The 18707-nt window shown below is 38.1% G+C and overlaps 1 protein-coding gene across 1 annotated transcript in view; it reads right to left on the bottom strand.

Annotated features, from left to right (window-relative positions):
• RAB19 (RAB19, member RAS oncogene family) overlaps window positions 1-18707 on the bottom strand; it is a 173691-nt gene that overhangs the window by 39241 nt on the left and 115743 nt on the right. The window lies entirely within an intron of this gene.

Here is an 18707-nt window from a genome sequence, read left to right as displayed (position 1 = left end):
TCATAGAGCTTAACACAACTCCACTCCCTTGGACCCCTGTAATACCACCACAAACAAATTCTCATGTGCTGACTTCCTCAATGAGGTCAGCAACCTCCCAGACATTATCAGCAACAACAAAACAAATCTACCACACCCACAGCCCCTCTGCCTTTACATTCCTCTATTCAACTTCAAAAAGATTAGAACCAAAAGAAACGCAAATGGACCAAATACAGGTAGATATTGCCCCAGACTCAGATAACCTAGCCCCTTGGTTCATTCACCTTTGTAAGGACTTCATATTCAACCCGCTCACTCATATACACAACCTCTGCTTAACTAATAAGATTATGTCTCAGATATGGAAAATAGCTATTGTCACTCCTACTCCAAAACTACCCAAGCCAGCTACTGATTCACAATACTATATCCTATCGCAATACTTCCCATTTTAGGTAAAATACTATAAACAATAATCTACAGCCAAATTACTGCTTATTTACATCAATACCATCTTCTATCCAGTAAACAACATGAATTCTGGTCTGGACGCAGCACCATTAACAGCTATTCATTCCCTCAGAGATGGCATTCTATCCAATATGAACAAAGGAAACCTGGCAGTAGCTGACTTTACTGACCTCACAAAAGCCTTTTATCTAATTGATCCTAACTTAGTATTTGACAAAATTAACTGAGTAGGCATTAGTGATGATGCAAAACCTTGGTTTGTAGATTTGCTTACTACAGAGATTTCAAGGTGAAAGTAGGCACCAAAACCTCTGAAATAGCTCTTATGAAAGCAGTCCCACGGGGTTCCACTTTAGCTCCTCTGCTATTTTCCATCTTTATCAACAAACTCCCATCTGATCACTCACAGGTACCTCAAATTCTTTATGCAGATGACATGGTCATCTACAGGTCAAATAAATCTCACTCTGTTATACAAACTCAGCTCCAAGATGACCTCTGCATCCTCGACTCATTCCCTCAGAAACAATAAGCAATGCTCTTTGGAACCAAGCAAAAATAGCCAAAGCACCCAGCTTCTTTTTAATATTAAAATTGTTAACAATACCACCATAGAAACTACCATATTCTTCAAATGCCAAAACACACGTAAAAAGATCAACACACTACTTGTGTACTAACAATTGTAAAATAAATAAATAATACTGTTCTGGGCAAACAAGTTATCACTTCTTCTTCCAAGCCAGCCAAAGCTGCCACTGGCAGAGGAATACTTTTATCTCAACTTGAATATGGACTATTCATAATAGCTACAACCTCGAAGAAAAATGCCACCACCTTGCAAACTATCTCCAATAAAAGCTGCTGGTTCATTACTAACTCTGTCATTAATGAACACCACTGCATAACTCTTGCCAAAGCTAAATTCTCCCAGTACATTTGAGAATCAACCTCCTAGCAGGATCACTAATTTGCAAAACCTTTTCTCCTGAGACATCTTTTCCTTAAACTTTTAACCAAACCCCCCAAATATAATCTCAGGGATATCTCTCAATCTCAACCAACTTTACTAACTCGAAAAGCTATTCTTCATTGCATTGACCATGAATTCTCCATCCTAGTACCTAAATTATGGGACTCCATTTCACTCTCAATCAGAGATGTCCAAATGTACTTGGACTTCAGACAATAGCTCAAGGAGCACCTTTTCACTCAAAGTGTAGCTGCACTCACACAGGTCATATTACATGAATCTTTGAGCTCTATCACAGCCCTTTATCCCTGTTTCATCCTTCCTTGTCTCATCTTGTCATCACCTCACTTACAACCTCTCATTTACCCGAGCTCCCTCCCTTCTCTTTGCATCTCTCACACTTCTCTCTGTTCCACTCCTTTTCCCTTCTTCTACATGTCTGTCTCTCTCTCCATTTTTCTGTCTTCTCCCAATGGTATCTTTTCCTGCAACTATTCTCACTTGCCTCTTTTAATGTCTTCATACCTCTCTGTGTATACTGCTATCCCTGTAGCATAACCCATCTCAGTCATACAGTATTGAAAAAGCTCTGCTGAGCATAATTTTATTTTTCCATCCATGTTTTGACTTTATAAACTGCTTCTTGAGTTAAATGTTGTAGCACATTTTTGCATCTTTAAATATGTATGTTTTATAGCATATCCTTGTATCTGTAAATATGTTTTGTTCATTGCTTATGTGATCTTATTCCCCCAGTTGTTCTTGCAAATGGTTCATTGAGATCACTGCACTACCTCTGTACACAAATACAAATAAACTAATAATGGTAGGGGATAGGTGTTCAATTTTAAAACCACTGACATACCTATCAACTTCTTAATGCAAGAAAAGTGGACAAAGCCTAAAACAATAGGGGGGGGGGAGCAAAAGCACAAAAATAGGGACACGTTTTAAATATTGTTCTTATAAACTTAGAAAGCTGCTAGAGTAACAGGATTTGTGTTTGCATATATTTTCTTAAGTCTGAAACTCAAATATATGTCATTATTTGGTCGTTATTTAGTGACTTCAATCCTCTGTGATTTTCCAGAAAACCACATATTTTATGACAAACAGACCAAATACTTGAGGAAAAAAATCTGGACATGCTGCAAAAATCTGTGCAGTTGAGAGGTAAAAGAGTAAGCAAAAGCAGGCAGGGAAAACAAGCTGGACTGTCCACATCAGGCTTCTCCCATAAGTCTGCTATTTCTCTGTTGAGTCTAGCATGCAACAAATGTTTCATCTTGTCAAATCTTCAAGAAAACAAATTCATACAGGACAGTAAAAAGCAGCAAAGGACTATAAAGAAAACATAAAACAGGCAGCAAGGCTAAAAGGGCTAAGTTATTTTGAGTAGGGTAAAGGTCATGTAAAGTTCATTTTTTAAGCCATTAGTCCATTTTGATCTTAAAATCAACAGCAACAGAAATGAACTTCAGACAATCACTAAAAAGGATAGTTTTATTTTTCTTAGAGTAAGTTTACAAAGCCAAAGCAGAAGAAAAAGAAGTGCATAGTGGATTGTATGAACCATAAATTTAAGAAAAAAGGCAGGCAATATCAAAGGCAGAGACTATACTGTAATATGTAGTGTCCTGAAAGCCTATCCATTTGAACTGTGAATGTGCCACATACCTTAGCTCAATTATGGAAAAATGGAGTGATGGTTTAACAATTATGCCACTGCATCATTCATATAAACAGATTCAAGATTAAAAGCACTGCTATTACATGTACATGGAGACCAGATTTATCAGCTGTATGAGGTATTGTCATATACAAATGCTACATTTGCAGATGTGCATTCTCAACCAAAGAATAATGTACCATCTGAAATATTTTCTTTTAGAAGTGCAGCTCAAGAAGAACATGAAACAGTATACATATATTGCACCAGAAAAAAGAAAGGATACTAGCCAGGAAGCAAATTGTCCTCCATAGACAAAGTGCTAAAGATACAAGTTATTTCAGAATCATGTTTAAGCAAAGTAAGGAGAGCGGCATTTCTGAGCTTTATTTAACTTCAGAAACTATCCTTGACTTTGTAGACTACAACAGGTAACGGTAAGGAAAATAGGTTACAAAACTGTAAACTCAATATACAGAGACAAAGATGATTCAAAGAATGAAGAGTGAACAAATAAAAGGCGCCACACGCTATTAGAATGGGTGCTAAAAAAAACAGAGAAAGTACTTTAACTAGTGACAGACTCAAAGGTTACACACCCCACCAAAATAAGCATAACTGCACTAAAACATATCAGATTATGATGCATATATTGTATCTTTGCTGTGTAGAATATTAATGCAGTCCTAAATGACCACATAGAAGAAATGCCATACATATGGGATTTATTGGTTTATATGATCTGCGTAGATATCCCTTCCCACTGACCAAAAAACACACTCTTCATATAGTCAACAGCACTCTAGCAGCATGATTTTATCATCCACTCCTCCTACCACCCCCAACATATAACATACCCCATTCATGTGTCTGGTGTCTGTATTTACCGGCTGTAATGTTATGCATTCTAAAATGTATTTTGTTATTGTTGCTCCTTTAGTATGAAAATGATTAAGTACTTTTTATTACTTATAATGTACTACACTTTACACTTGGTCACTTGCTTGGTTCTCTTATCCACATTTTTCTATTACAAATAATCAAAATCTTTTAACTAGTGCTACCGTATTCACCTAATTGCTGTGCTACAGTATGCCCATTCATCAATTGCTTGGCATAACAATTATACTTAGTTATAATTTATTTATTCTGCTTTTATGGGGTGAATGTTTCCCTCTCTCTAGTGGTTATCTGAAAGTTAATGCATCCCTTTTTATACTACGTTTTTATCTCATTGACTAACTGTCTTTAATGCACGCATACCCTACTATTCTGTCAGTCAGCCTGCTGCAAATAAATTTAATCCGTCCCCTCAGGCAATACCTTGATTTAATTAATTCATAGTTAAAGCCACTGTTTTTTTTTTCATTTTTCCCAGGAATGCCAAAATTCTGGAACCTTGATAAGCTGTGTAATGGTAAACAAATGCTTCTGTAGAACAATTTTAGGTTAGATCACTGATTTAAAAAGCATTGTATTTATTTTTATATTACTGTTTTTACTAGTGCTGGCTTGTTTTACTTAATGCTCGGTATAAAGACACACAAAAAATGTGGAATCTGGAATCTCTGTAGTGACTGGAAGATGCAGTAATGGTCAAACGTACAATTTTCATATTTCAGATAATAAAAGTGGATTTTTTTTCTTAATAACTGTAAAGCAATGAAGGTGCTCATTGTAAATGTTGATGCAAACCGAACACATATTCATGTTCCATCACCATCCTTTGTGCAATGTGTCAAACTTGATACATAGTCTCATGACTCACAGTTTTGGGGTTGGATATTGTATGGAGTAGAGGCACCCTTTACAGTCTGATAATTTTTTGTATATGTTTGATCTGTTTGCCACAGCTTTAAATTGAAAAGGCACACATGAAACAGAGACACACAGTTTGTTTTATCTGCCCCAACCTTTTTTGCTATATAAATCTCCATTTCTTTTCTCTTCTTTCAGAGATGTCTCCAAATTACTAATTACTTAAAATAGATATTTAAAGATTGTTTATATCAACAGCTATGCCAAAGCACCTGCAATCATTAAAAGTATCAATCCTGTATTACATAATGAATTTATTTATTGAACCTATCATATTAACTAGATATGCAGAAAACAATATTGTGTTTCTGATCAAACAGACATGAACAATTATTAAATTATCATTAGATTACTATTCCTTTAGTGTGTGATTTTTATTTTTCTCTTGCTTTTCTCTTGAATCCTCTCAGTTTGCATACATGCAGTATTATTTTGGAATCAACACAAATTAGTATATATTTTATGAGATAAAATAATTCTGGAAGACTTGAGTATGTTTTTTTCAGTTATAAAAAGTTGACTCAGACAACCAGTGTTGTTTCCTCTACTGAGGTGAAAAGTACAAAATGTTTGATTAATTATCTTTTAAAGGACAACTGTACTTAACCACATTTCTTCCCGTAGAGTGTATTTCCTGACCTAGAAAACGATGCATATATTTTCACATATTAAAAGTATGACTTAGCAGTTTCGCCACCTGTGTGGCATTTCAGTCCTAGTTAACGGTCTCAGTGCATACCATGTTTCGACTGAATGATATTTCATGATACTTCCTTTAGGAATTTTTCTCCTTGCTCTTGCATCATTTTGCCTATTACATCTGAAAGTCTCTTGCCAAGGAAAACATACAGAAAAGTACCTGCAGCTCTTTTATTGTTATTCCATACCCCAAGGTCATAAAGCTATTCAGGCTCAAAATTCACAACTCCCTGCCTTTGTGGTGTCATGTAATGCTGCAGTCTTTGCCTTCATTGGGGTTATAAACCCATTAAACATTCTGTAGTCTGAATGTGAATAAACCTGACAACCACTAAGATCAACTTCATCAATAAGCTGACCTCAGCAAGACAGGAAACAAGGCACTCTGACTGACCCAGTGAATGAAGACAGGGTCTGAAACTCAGAAAGTAACACTTTTTATAAAGGCTGTGCTATTCATTTATTTCTTAATCCATTTGTACAAATTTTTCACAGATGGTTTAACATGTATGTGGGAAACAAATATATAAGAATAACTGCAAAAGAGGCACTGTCATTTTTACTGAGGATTCTCAAACATGACAGTATTCCTCACTACTTCCTTTCCAAGTGAATGGGACGGTGATCTAACAAGACAAACTAGGGCACTCTACTTTCAGAAACCGGGTCCCAAATTACATTATGGGCAAGAAGCAACTTTCCGAGAAAGCAAAATAATGTCAGCATGTCTGCTTCCAAGAGGGCATTCAGGGTTAGAAAAAAATAAATAAAAATTAGTAATGAGCAGTTACTGCAATGCTGGCACATAATACATATTTTTTCAGTGTGTCTCCAAACTGACTACTTTCACAAACCATATATATACACATGGTTAGAATTCCTGGAGCCATGTCAGACTCCAAACCAGTTACAAGTGGCGTCCCACAAGGCTCAGTCCTGGGACCTCTCTTGTTCGGTATATATTTCTCGGAGGTACAGGCCAACATGGAAGGACTGTGGCTGACCAAGTTTGCAGATGACTGCAAACTGGGCGCCATAATCGACACTCCAGCCGACACAAGCATCCTCCAAAAGGGCCTCATAGAAACAGACAACTGGTGCCAGAGCCATGGCCTCAAGCTAAACGCCAAAAAGTGTATAGTCATCCCCTTTGGCAAAAACAAAATGCCCACAAATTACCACATAGGTGGTAATCCATTAAGTACAGAAGAAGTAATTAGGGACCTGGGGACCCAAGTTGATAGCAATCTCTCATTTGACAACCACGTGGCCAAAGTGGTTAGAAAAACATTTTATATAGCCCACATAATCATGAAGGGATTCACATCTAGATCAGGGGAGGTCATCATGCCTCTTTACTCATCCCTCATCAGGCCCATAATTGAGTACAATGCCCTTTGGGATGTACCTTACCAGACACCTGCAGCAACTGGAAAGACCCCAAAAGTACCTCACCAAGAGGATCAAAGGGCTCAAACAGATGCCATATGCTGCCCGGTTAAAGAAACTCCAGCTCTACTCAGTGGCATACCGCCTGCTCAGAGGCGATTTGTGCCTGACGTATAAAGCCATGTCCAACCCGGAATTAATGGACATGCTGCACCTCAGAAAATCCAAATCCCATCGAGCTACGCTCGAGACTTGAACCTCAGCACTGAAATAAATAGGACATGCTGGAGGGACAGATTCATAACCCAGAGGCTCCCTTCACTCTGGAATAAAATCCCAGTCCAGGTTAGGCAGAGTCCCTCATTGACTCTCTTCAAGAGGAATCTTGATGAGTGGATGGGAGATCGTAGGTTTTCCCCGGGTATCACTTCTGTGTCACTGTTAGACAGAGGCACAGTATACTAACCTCGAAAAAGGGCATAGCAAAATTATTTTAAAATGGGTGGCGAAAGCCAAACACACTCTGGCTAGGCTTATAAATGCCCTAGGGCAGATAGCCTAGTATGAACCTATGAACCTATATGTATTATTTATTATTTTACATTTGTTAACAGGGAAAGTCTGACTGGATACGTATTCATTTTCAGCGGAGGCCCGGGGAGAAAAGTTCCACCAATTGACAAGTAAGTAGGCATACATATAACAAGATGAGGCACACAAATAGCATCAGTATGCATATAACAAGATATGGCACACAAACAACATCAGTACATAGTGAACATGCATTGAGTTTCAGATATACATGATGTAGTTACATACATTGAAATACTAACATAAATTGAGATAAGTTCTTCATTAATAACAGTTAGGTTCATTCTACAGTATAAGCCAGATTAGGATATGTCAGAATACATAAAAGAGTCTTGGGTACATTTCCTGGCTAGTTAACATGGTAAAGATTAGTATCAAATAGTAGGGTAGTTGAAGGTAGGTAAATAATGTTATTGGCAGGGTAAGAGAGGAGAAAGCAGGATCAGCCAGGGGATGAGCAGAGACAGGTCCAGTGATCCAATAAGAGTGACTTACCAGCTTTTTGAAAGCTGTACGAGAGGATTCAAGAGTTAAGGCTGACGGGAGAGCATTCCATGACTTAGCAACATACGTAGAAAATAAAGAATCCCCAGCTGTTATTTGATTTGAGGGCCATAATACACACACACACACACACACACACACACACACACACACACACACACACACACACACACACACACACACACACACACACACACACACACACACACACACACACACACACACGTATATGATGACAGAAGGTCAATGAAAATGTAAAATACCAGTGAAACAATACATTGTGTAGAAAAACCTGCTTTAAAACTTTGTAATGTTAGTTGACAGATTGTTTCTAAATACAACTACCTTTAACAGCCCCTCTAAATTCATTCACATTAGTCTGCAGATACTATGGATCACAATTTCTACAAGAGAACAGTGCCCAGGTACATGGAAGATACACAGAGTTTAAAAAGCTTACTAATTTTGCAAGAGTATATAAGAGTGCAAGTTGAATTGAGAGCAAATATGACATAATAAATATAACAGAAAAAGAAACACTATAGTGGGTTGTATAGACAAACTGTGACAGGAGATGTCAGAGTATTAAGGAAGACAGAAATGGTATGAATGATGAACATTTGTCTATGTACACAATACATGAAAGTCAAAGTAATGGTAATGAATGTTGAAGTTCAAATGTTTATGGACTTGTGCCTCTTTAAATATGATCACCACATTTAAAATTTTAAATTGTATTAACAAAGTTACTGTCTTTGAACACTTTCCCTGATTTTGTAATGCAAACAAAAATGTTGTTTGTTTTAATGGGGTGATGTGATATATTCTTATTTTTAAGATTTTTGTTTAAATTTAATACATTAATACAACATATAAAAGAAGAAACAATCACACACAAAAAACATCACATTCAGTTTTAATCAATTATTATATTCAGAGGTGATCTTATTTGTTCTTATCTTGATAGTGATCAATTCATTCTGACATACTTTGTTTGCAATATTTATAAACTCCATAAATGGAGCTATTCCATTTTTCCAGTTTGTTTGTAATAACTTTTCTAGTAATGGCTAAAAGACGAGTGATGTGATATTTTAAAGATGACTTGCTTAAACTGTTTGAAAAGATATGGTTATGTCAATTCTGAAAGACAAAGCCCCAAAAATAGTGTGTCAACAGTGCACAACTTTGACTGTTGTTAGGCAAAGGATATATCTACAGCAAAGCCCCCAAATCTGAATACTAAGAGTAGTGCTTCTCACTGTAGATCATGAAGGTCAGATTTACCATTGACTTTTGCTTGAGCTGATGAGCCTGGTAGTTAAAGAGGAATAAGCTGCAGCTGGTAGATGTGGCGATCCAGGAAGCAAAATGAATACCTAATGTCCTCTGAATTATATGTAAACCTGTTTAATATACAACTTCTCATTTGTGGTCTTTTAAGGTTAGAATTTACACATTTTGAAAATGAAAGGAGTTCATTATGGTGCCTTTATTAAAATAAACTTCATTCTTTTTAATGAAATACAATCTCAGCAACAATATTTAGTTTGTTAAAAAGCCTGCCAACCTAAGTCATGTCCTTAGTGTGATTTCCGTTATTTCACTGTTGTATAGAGCATTCAGCACAAGTGGATTAACTTTTCAAAATTTTAAGAAACTCTAACACAAAACCATTTTTACTACCCACTTGCCTACCTTCTGTAGTCCTGTTTGTTGAAAATTCAGCAGCATCCTTTGCATGCACGTCTACCCACATTCCCCAGTCTATTCCTACTGAACGCTGCACAACTCAGGTGCTCATATTGCATTCCCTCCATCTGATAGCTTTGCCTCAGTAATAACTGCTGCTATGACTTACTCATTTAATAATGATACCCCAGTCAATTCACCCATGTTACCCAAGCTGTATCACCCATCAACCATTCAGTCATCTTTCACTTTTTCTCATTAAATCTTTCCCTTTGCCTCAATCTCTTTTGGTTACTATTTGCTATTTTTTTATTAAACCTCTACTCCTCCTTTTCAGTATAAAGGCACATATACTTATGTGTGTATAATGCCTTTTTAAACTCTTTCCTTAAAGCACTCATGTACACTTTATGTCCTGTAGGCTGATTATCTATTGAAAGGTAAATCCAAATTCCTTGCATAATGAAACCATTACTCTTTCTCTTTAAAATGCAATGCAGTACGAATGTATTTGTAAAGGTGGTACAAAGAAAAGAAGCCAGTCACAGAATGGACAGATCCTGAAGTCTGTATCTTAGGAAAACATAGCAGCTTCTGTGCACTAAATGGTTCATCTAAGCCCCTCCCATCCACTGGGACATAGTTCTGGAACCCTCTACTGCACAGTGACGGTGACTCCTGTTTACCTCATTATCAAGTTTAAATCTATTTTATAAATGATATACTTTTTGTTTATTTGTTTTTGGCACAGTATATGCTGCATGTCATATTGTCTTGTATACCTGTGAAGCTTTTTTTCATATATCTCTTTTGCAAATGAGGCCCTGTTCAGTTGGATCACCCTGTTATCAGAACAGAAATAAATTTACATACCATGTTTAAAGAAGGGGAACAAATAAAGCTAAAACTCAGACACTTATTACACTATTCCTGAGGGACAGTTTAATACACACTCTCACACGTGTACATGTTCGAGCACACACACACACACACACACACACACACACACACACACACACACACATACACAGATATCTATATCTATATATGTGTGTGTGTGTGTGTGTGTGTGTGTGTGTGTGTGTATATATATATATATATATATATATATATATATATATATATATATATATGGGTCCACTTTGTAATTTCGAAAGCCCAAAGTCTCGAGTTTTGATACATTGAACTCAAAACATCGAGATTTTGGAATCTCAAAACTACAAAGTGGTGCAGAAAAAAAAAACTAAGTAAAACAATGTTTTTGCAGGGGGCAAGCCCCCCTGCACCCCCCACACTCCCTGCAACTTAAATATACCAGTGTTATAATTAAAGGACCACAATGGGATTCTGTTATTAAATGCTTAACTTCTCTGTCCTTTATCTCCCTATTTATTGTCCTTGCTATGAATAAAGAACACATAATTTAAAATATTTTAAATTGACTGTTTCTCTCCACTAGAACAGTACCTTCCTGTACTATGGTGGTTTCACTTTCAAAAAACTTTAATCTCAGCCTGGAAAAGTCTCCAATTCATTGATGTCATCAAGGCCAATGAATACAGTTAGTTTTCTGGTCAATTCCCTCCCCAAACTGACATCAATATGACCATCCTAAAAACCCACACATGCTGTGATGTCACAGCTGTCTGGTACTTCCACTATCCATACAGAAAGTAAAGGTAGAACAAGGAAAGAGTACATTAGTCAAGTCTCCTGCTGTGAGCTGTCAATCACAGCAGGTAACAGCTCAAATTTTAATGCAATGCACGGAGTGTGTGTTTTATCTCAGAGATTTACAAGTTTCCTTTAAGCAGTAGTATCTGGCAATTGGTAATGTCTTATTGTCAAATTTATGCATATAATACTAGATATAATACTATTCATGCTCCCATTTTATTTTGCTTTACTTGGTATTATTTTGAGAGACAGCCTGTTTAGGTTAATAAGCATTTCAGTCTATGATTGTTGTTTGTGTGGAGTCTACATCTCCTCCCCCCGGTCGAGTGACGTTTAAAGACATGCAGGTATGTGCGTGCGTGAATGGGTGTGCCTTCTTTGAAGGTTGGGCATCAGGCTAGCAACTCGGCACCATAAAAATGTCACTGCCAATCATTAGCGGACCGGAGTTTTGCTGTTGTGACCTGTAACAGGGAAAAGCCGAAAGACAAGCATTTCAGTCTATAATACTGTTTACAAATACCTTTTCCAAATATTATGAGCCACAGTTATAACAAATGAATTTCCAGTAACACAAACGTGCTGAAAAGTGAATCCTCATAGTATTGAACATATAGATTATTATCTAACTGCCAAGACCAAGAACACTATCTTAAGCATCTACTTTATCAGGTCACTAGATCTTATTTCCTCAATCTGCTGTCAGATGCACATTCTTATACGGGATATTATGTTCTTGCCTTTGCAATAAATTATTTCTTGTTCACTATTTGCCCTGCTTTTAGATGGGTGCTTGCTGGTGTAAACTAGCAGATGTGTTTTACTTTCTGTATGATATAAGCTGCAGAAGTTTCCATTTGCACACACATAATCTGAAACAACTTATAATTGTGTGCAGTACAATATGAAAGATAACAAAAGTATTATTTGTATTAGCCAACAAAGTGCACTACACACCATCATCAACATCATCATCATGATCAGCCCCCTTTTTCCCATGCTTGACTGTCTCAGGTTTAGCACAATCCATCCACCTCTGTGCTGGAAGCTCTTGTTTCCTCTTGCCTTCTTCATTTCTGTCCCAAATCTTCTTCACCAGATTGTCTTCTGTTTTCCTAAACATATGCCTGTCTCACTGCAAACATCGGTTCAGTTTTGCTGCATCTTTATCTGAATCCATATAGCTCATCTCTCATCTTGCTTTCTACCATTCTGCATATTCATTTATCAATCACCCTCTCCAGAACTCTCATACAATGAGATAGGAGTTTGATACCTCTGTACTGCCCACAGTTGTGAATGTCCCCTTTGTTCTTGAACACTGGGTCTAGTATGCTTATTTTCTAGATATCTGGGATACACCTTTCTCTCCATCCTGCTATGAGTACCCTCAGGAGCCATTTCTGTCCTGTCTCACTCAACATCTTGTTCATATCTGCTGTGATCTCATCTGAGCCTGCTGCTTTCCATGACTTCATTTTCCTTATTGCTGTTCTTACTTCTTCTCGGTTAGGCTCCTCCTCTTCTCTCACTGTAGGTGGTGTCTGGGGTAGTACAGCTTCAGTGGTGTTATCTTAATCCAGAAGCCTTTGGAAGTACTCATTCCATCTACCTTTGCTGTCCTGTGGACTGGTGAGCAGGTCGTTGCCAGCATCCCTTACGAAAGGTATCTGACTATCTTCTTTACCTTTCTCTTTGCCTTGCAACCTGATAGAGTTTCTTTGTGCCTTCTACTGAGTCACTTTCCAGAAGTTGGTAAAGTGCCTCTGATGCCTTATCCTTTGCTATTGCAACTCTTCTGTTAGCCTCTTTGTTAGCCAACCAGTACTCCTTCCTAGCCTAGTCTGTCATTTCTATCTCCCACTTTTTCCTGCACTCCCTCTTTCTTTTGATGACTTCCTGGACTTCATTCCACCAGCAGCTTCCTTATGTACATTATTTCCATACCTGACTCGACCACATATGTGTTCTGTAGCCCTTACACATGTTGTTTTGAGGCGCTGCCATTCTTCTTCAACTCCATGGATTTCCTCTTCTTCCTGAGGTGCTAGAGCCCTGAGTAATTGCTTGAAATGTTGTGCTTTCTCTCCAGTCAGTGTCTGTGTCTTCAGCCTGATCTTTGTTGACCTTAGAGCTTTCTTATTACTGCTTGCATCTTATTGTGGTAAAAAGTGGTTTATGTTGTGGGCTGACTGTTTCACTGGGGATGACTTTGCAATCACTGATTCTACCCTAGTGCCCTTTTGTTACCAGGAGGAAGTCTACCTGTGTTGCACATTGGCCTGTTTTGTATGTGATCTTGTGACTGTCTCTCTTTCTGAACCATGAGCTGGCTACCATCAAACCATTTGCCAGACAGAATTCCATAATGGCCTCTCCTTCTTTATTCCAGTTACTTCACCCATGTGGACCAAGGCAGTCCTCATATCCTGTTCTGTCTGTCCCAATATGTGCATTCAGGTCACCCATTATCAACACCAATTCCTGTTGTCCTGCTTTATCTAGTAAGTCCTACAACTGTTGTCTGAATGCACTATATTCCTCACTGTCACAAACCTGCTGTGGGGCATAGGTTGAGACTATGAATACTGCCCTATCATTACACTGCAGTCTGACTGTCATGTGTCTGTCACTAACTCTGATGACATCCCTCACTGTCTTTTGAAGCCTCTCCCTCACCACTACTCCCACACCATTTCTAGCCTGAGTAATAGACTCTGGATTCCAAACCAAGTGGCTTTGCTGCACTGCTCTTCCATCTTGTCTCCTGGATGCAGAGAATGTCCAGCCTCCTCTTTACCATCATGTCATCTACTTCCAAGCCTCATCCCTTTAATATACCTACACTGAGTGTAGCAATTCTTAGTTTATGTTTGGCAGATTGATTGGTTTTACGTCCATCTTTCACTCAACAGAGCTATCCCAGGTAACCCAAACTGGGCAACTGTACACCAGCTATCCAGTAGCTTATACTGACCCAGGGTTACTGGGCATTATGCCAGGCACACACTGGCCAATAGGGACACACACACTCTCCCATTGTTAACATGGGTCCCTGACATAGGTTGGAGTAGGCCAGGTCCTCAACTCACTTATCACAAAACCCATGCCCATTTTTGGCAACGATAGTCAACACCATCAAATCATCTGAAGTCTTATTTTAACCATTGAGTGGCTAGCTCTTCCACAGTGTGCAGTCTGTGATCTGTGTTCTCCTCTCTTTGAAGATACTGCACACCACAGAAGATGCCCAAAATGGTTGGTCTTTTCAACTCTTGCCCCTATAAAGCACTATCTAGAGTCTGTGCTGCTGCCCACAGCTCCATTCTTAGGTGAGTTTGAGATGGAAATCCTTAGCATGTTTTCAAGAGGTTGGGGGAACCCCACAGATATTTAGAGAGAACATGCAAACTCCAGAAAGGAGGTCAGGAATGAACCTTATAGCTTGTGCTTGGGAGGCAAAGACCTTAACCATTATGCCAGCCCTTAACCACTACACGCAGCTGTGCTTTTTTTTTAAGTGTGCATAAGATTGTTACAATGGTTTGCACATGAGGCTGACAACAGGGAGAATAAGAGTAACTGGTGCAACAGCAGAATGACTGTGCATAGCTCACTTAACAGCAGAACTTCTGGAACAGTATTGTCTCGCTCCATCCACTAAGGCACATCTTACATACCTGTGTAGGACACTGCCATCACCTTTCCCTACCCACACTTACATATACTTACAGTGTGATCAGAGGGGAAGATCTGACATCCACATGTTGCTCTAACAACCTGTTTTCCCTAGAAAGTAATGAACTTATGGTTGTGTCCAGCCTTTTAAGACTGCCTATTTAATTTGTTATTATTTATTAACTGATAAACTCACTAGGTATAAATATCTAAGTTGGGACGTTCTACTATAAATCACCAAACTGAACAAACCCAAACATCAGAAATGAAAAAAAAAATAATGCATAAAACACAGAAGGGGAAACAAAAGTTAACTTTAAGCTTTTTTTTTGCAAGGAAAGCCGCCATAGTCCATGAACTTACACCTATCAACTCCATGATTGCACCAAATCAAAGAAGGGAGAAATGTGCCAAAAGAAGGAAATCATTGCCAGTGCACACTTTGAACTTGCACAAACAATGATTTCCTATTGAAAACAATAATTGACATTGTTACTCTGCATCTTCTTCTTTAGGCAACTGACACTTGACAAGTTTCACCTCAACCATCTGTAGATGAGTATTTTGGGAGGTGACCCAGAAACATTTCTGAGGATTCTTAGACTTAACAGTATTTCTCACAACTTCCATTCTAGCTAAATGGAATTATGATTTGGTAGAAAGACTAGGACAATTAATCGTACCACTTGTGCCCTCACAGTGCATTATGGAGAAAAAGTTGCTTTCCAAGAAAACAAGGTCTTGTGATGTCAGCTGATATGACAGCATTCAGGATTAACCAAAAATAAATAAATAAAATTAGTAATAAGTAATTATTGTTTTGCTGCCAATTTTAGGTTTTGTAGAACTTCATGATAAGATTAAAAGTATATTTTTTCAGCTTCTGCCAATAATGGTCACACATTGGGCTCAAAACCAAAACTATGTGGACAGCAGTTTATAATGCAGATAGATGAGCAACAAAGAAACTATAAAATATCAATGCAACAGAGCACCTCACTGAGGAGCAGTTTAACAATTTTTCAAGTTAAGTTGCTGAGAAGAGTGACTGAAAAATGTAACTGCAGGTAAACCAGTTGGTCAATATCACAGTGCCCTGGCCAGCTGTATATAGTTCCAGTGTAGGCAGCTAGAAGTAAGATCTTCACCTCCATTTTGATTACTGAGAAGAATCATATATAGATGGACTGAAGTCAACTGAGCCTGTTGATGTAAACAGGTAGGTGAAAGTCACATAATATCTGTGAAAAAATCAAACTCTAAATGATTATCTTTACATAACTCCATGGAGAGTGTTTTAAATTTAAAGGTAGAAAGAGAAGCTGTACATTGCAGATGATATCACATTATGCAGTTTCAGTACAGTGTCATCAAACGTCACAGTGCCTTAGCAGGTACAGGTTTTGGAGACGGTGAGAAGGGTACTCTTGTTGGAAGTAAATGGATGAACAGCTGGAATGGTTTTACCAGGATGATCTATACTCAGCAATAAGTCTAAACAGCTTAAAATGATTCAGAAACTTCAATACAAAAAAAAAATACTTCCAAGAAAAAGCATCAGTACAAAAGAGTATTTATCGTTTAGGAGATGAAGTGTCCTAGATGCAGTCTTTGCCGAAACAGCAGAGTTTGTTTACATAAAGGGATGAGCTTTAACCAATCTTAATTAGAAACAAAGAATGTACTTCACAGATGAACATGGAGACTTAACAATATGTAATAAGAGGGCTTAATCATAGGTTCATTAGTACGTACAGCTAACTGCCCTTGGGGACCATTATAAGCCTAGCCAGTTTATCTTTTTGTGCTTGAAATAACCTACCCCATTTGGTTATAGATTACCCATGCCATGGTCAATAAACATCACTTCTAATGAGAATAACTAGGATCATACCATAGTTACTTTGAGGGGACCCATGCACGGGATAAAGCATTTAAGAACTGCCACTGTCTATTAGTAGTTCAGGGGTCGGTCCTGGGGTAAATTTTCTGTTTCCCATCTATAGATCTAAGTTACATTTGAAAATGGGCAGGGATGAACTTTGTTTTATGTGGATGGAGAGTCTGTTCCAAAGCAGTGGTATCCTATGTGAGATATACCTGTCCCTACTCATTTTAATCATTTAAAAAAACAATGCCATTGTGGGTAAGGGTGGGCAAGTGGAGATATACCAAATCATTCTTTCAATTAAGATGCCTAGAAAACAAATCTGTTGGTTAATGAAATACCCTACCATGGTTCATGGAACTCTCATATGATGTACCTGTCTGTTTGGTAAATAATATCTCTAGACGTGTTTTTGCAGGTATTCATATTCTTAGTAAAATGTATTCATAAGCACTGAAAAAGAATATGAGAATCTATGCTGGAAAGCAGAACAATTAAACATAGCTTATAAACATACTGGGTACAAGTTGGCATTGCTGGGTTCCCTTTACTTCTTCCAACCTCAGAACTGCCACAGTTTACCTCTTTGACTCATTCATTAGTCACCCCCCCCAACACACACATACACTGCTGATCACATTGCCCCCATATTGCCACAAAGGTAAAACTCCTTATTTTTTTAGTGCTACAAACTCAGAATGCTGCCATACTGAAGGTGAAAATTGAAGGCTATGGTATTCAGGCCGTCAGCCTCGGGTACAGTTGATTGGCTGCATCCCACTTCAATTTCAAAGGACAGTTTAATCCAAATGTTTGGGAAAGGAGCAAGTCTGGCTATTTTCTAGTTGTCAGGAACTGTGTCAAAACTGTGGCAAAGGTGAGAGAAGCTCTTGATTAATATGCTAAAATGCAGGCATCTGTTTTTAGTAATGTCATGCTGGTACTAACAAGGAGTGTGTCTATATAAGGAGTTTAGTAACCTACTGACATCCTTGCTGTAATGAAAGGCAGAGGATAATGAGAGAAAGAGATAGATGTAGTAATAAACTACATTAGGAAACAGAATTAGTTAAAATAGGAAGTGATATTTTAAGGTATATAAAGAATTATAAGAAGTTATGTACCTACCATAATGTTCCATGTTAGTTGTCTTCTTCTCGCCTTCTTTCTTGCTGGTTGGGTTCGGAGCAAGCCATCTTCAAAAGCTCAAGAGCTGCTTACTGGCTCGAGGCCCCCCCCTATATCCCATGGTGCCTGGCGCTAGATACCCAGATCTCGTTTGGTAACCTAACTACAGACATAATAATAACAATTATAATAATACAGTAAATTTAGAAGGATACAGGAACCTACTGGAGAGACTGACAGCCAGAAGTAATAGCCAGAGAAGACTCAGCCAGTGATCAACAAACCTAAGGAACTCTTCTCGGTGTACTAGGATAGGGGGATGGAGGGTGGGACGCAAGAAAGAAGGCGAGAAGAAGACAACTAACATGGAACGTTATGGTAGGTACATAACTTCTTAATGTTAAGTTGTCTATCTCACCTTCATTCTTGCTGGTTGGGACAGTGTCCCTAGCACCTCAATCCTGGGTGGCTCATCGGAACAGACTCTTCAGAACAGTGGAACCAAAATCAGCTCTGCTTCTGGAAGCCACATCCAGCTTATAATGTGA

Source organism: Protopterus annectens, chromosome 11.part0 (assembly GCF_019279795.1).
Source record: "Protopterus annectens isolate FY-2018-M chromosome 11.part0, PAN1.0, whole genome shotgun sequence".
NCBI lineage: Eukaryota > Metazoa > Chordata > Ceratodontiformes > Protopteridae > Protopterus > Protopterus annectens.
Note: the sequence above shows the minus strand (reverse complement) of the source record. Positions and strands in the feature narration are given on the sequence as shown.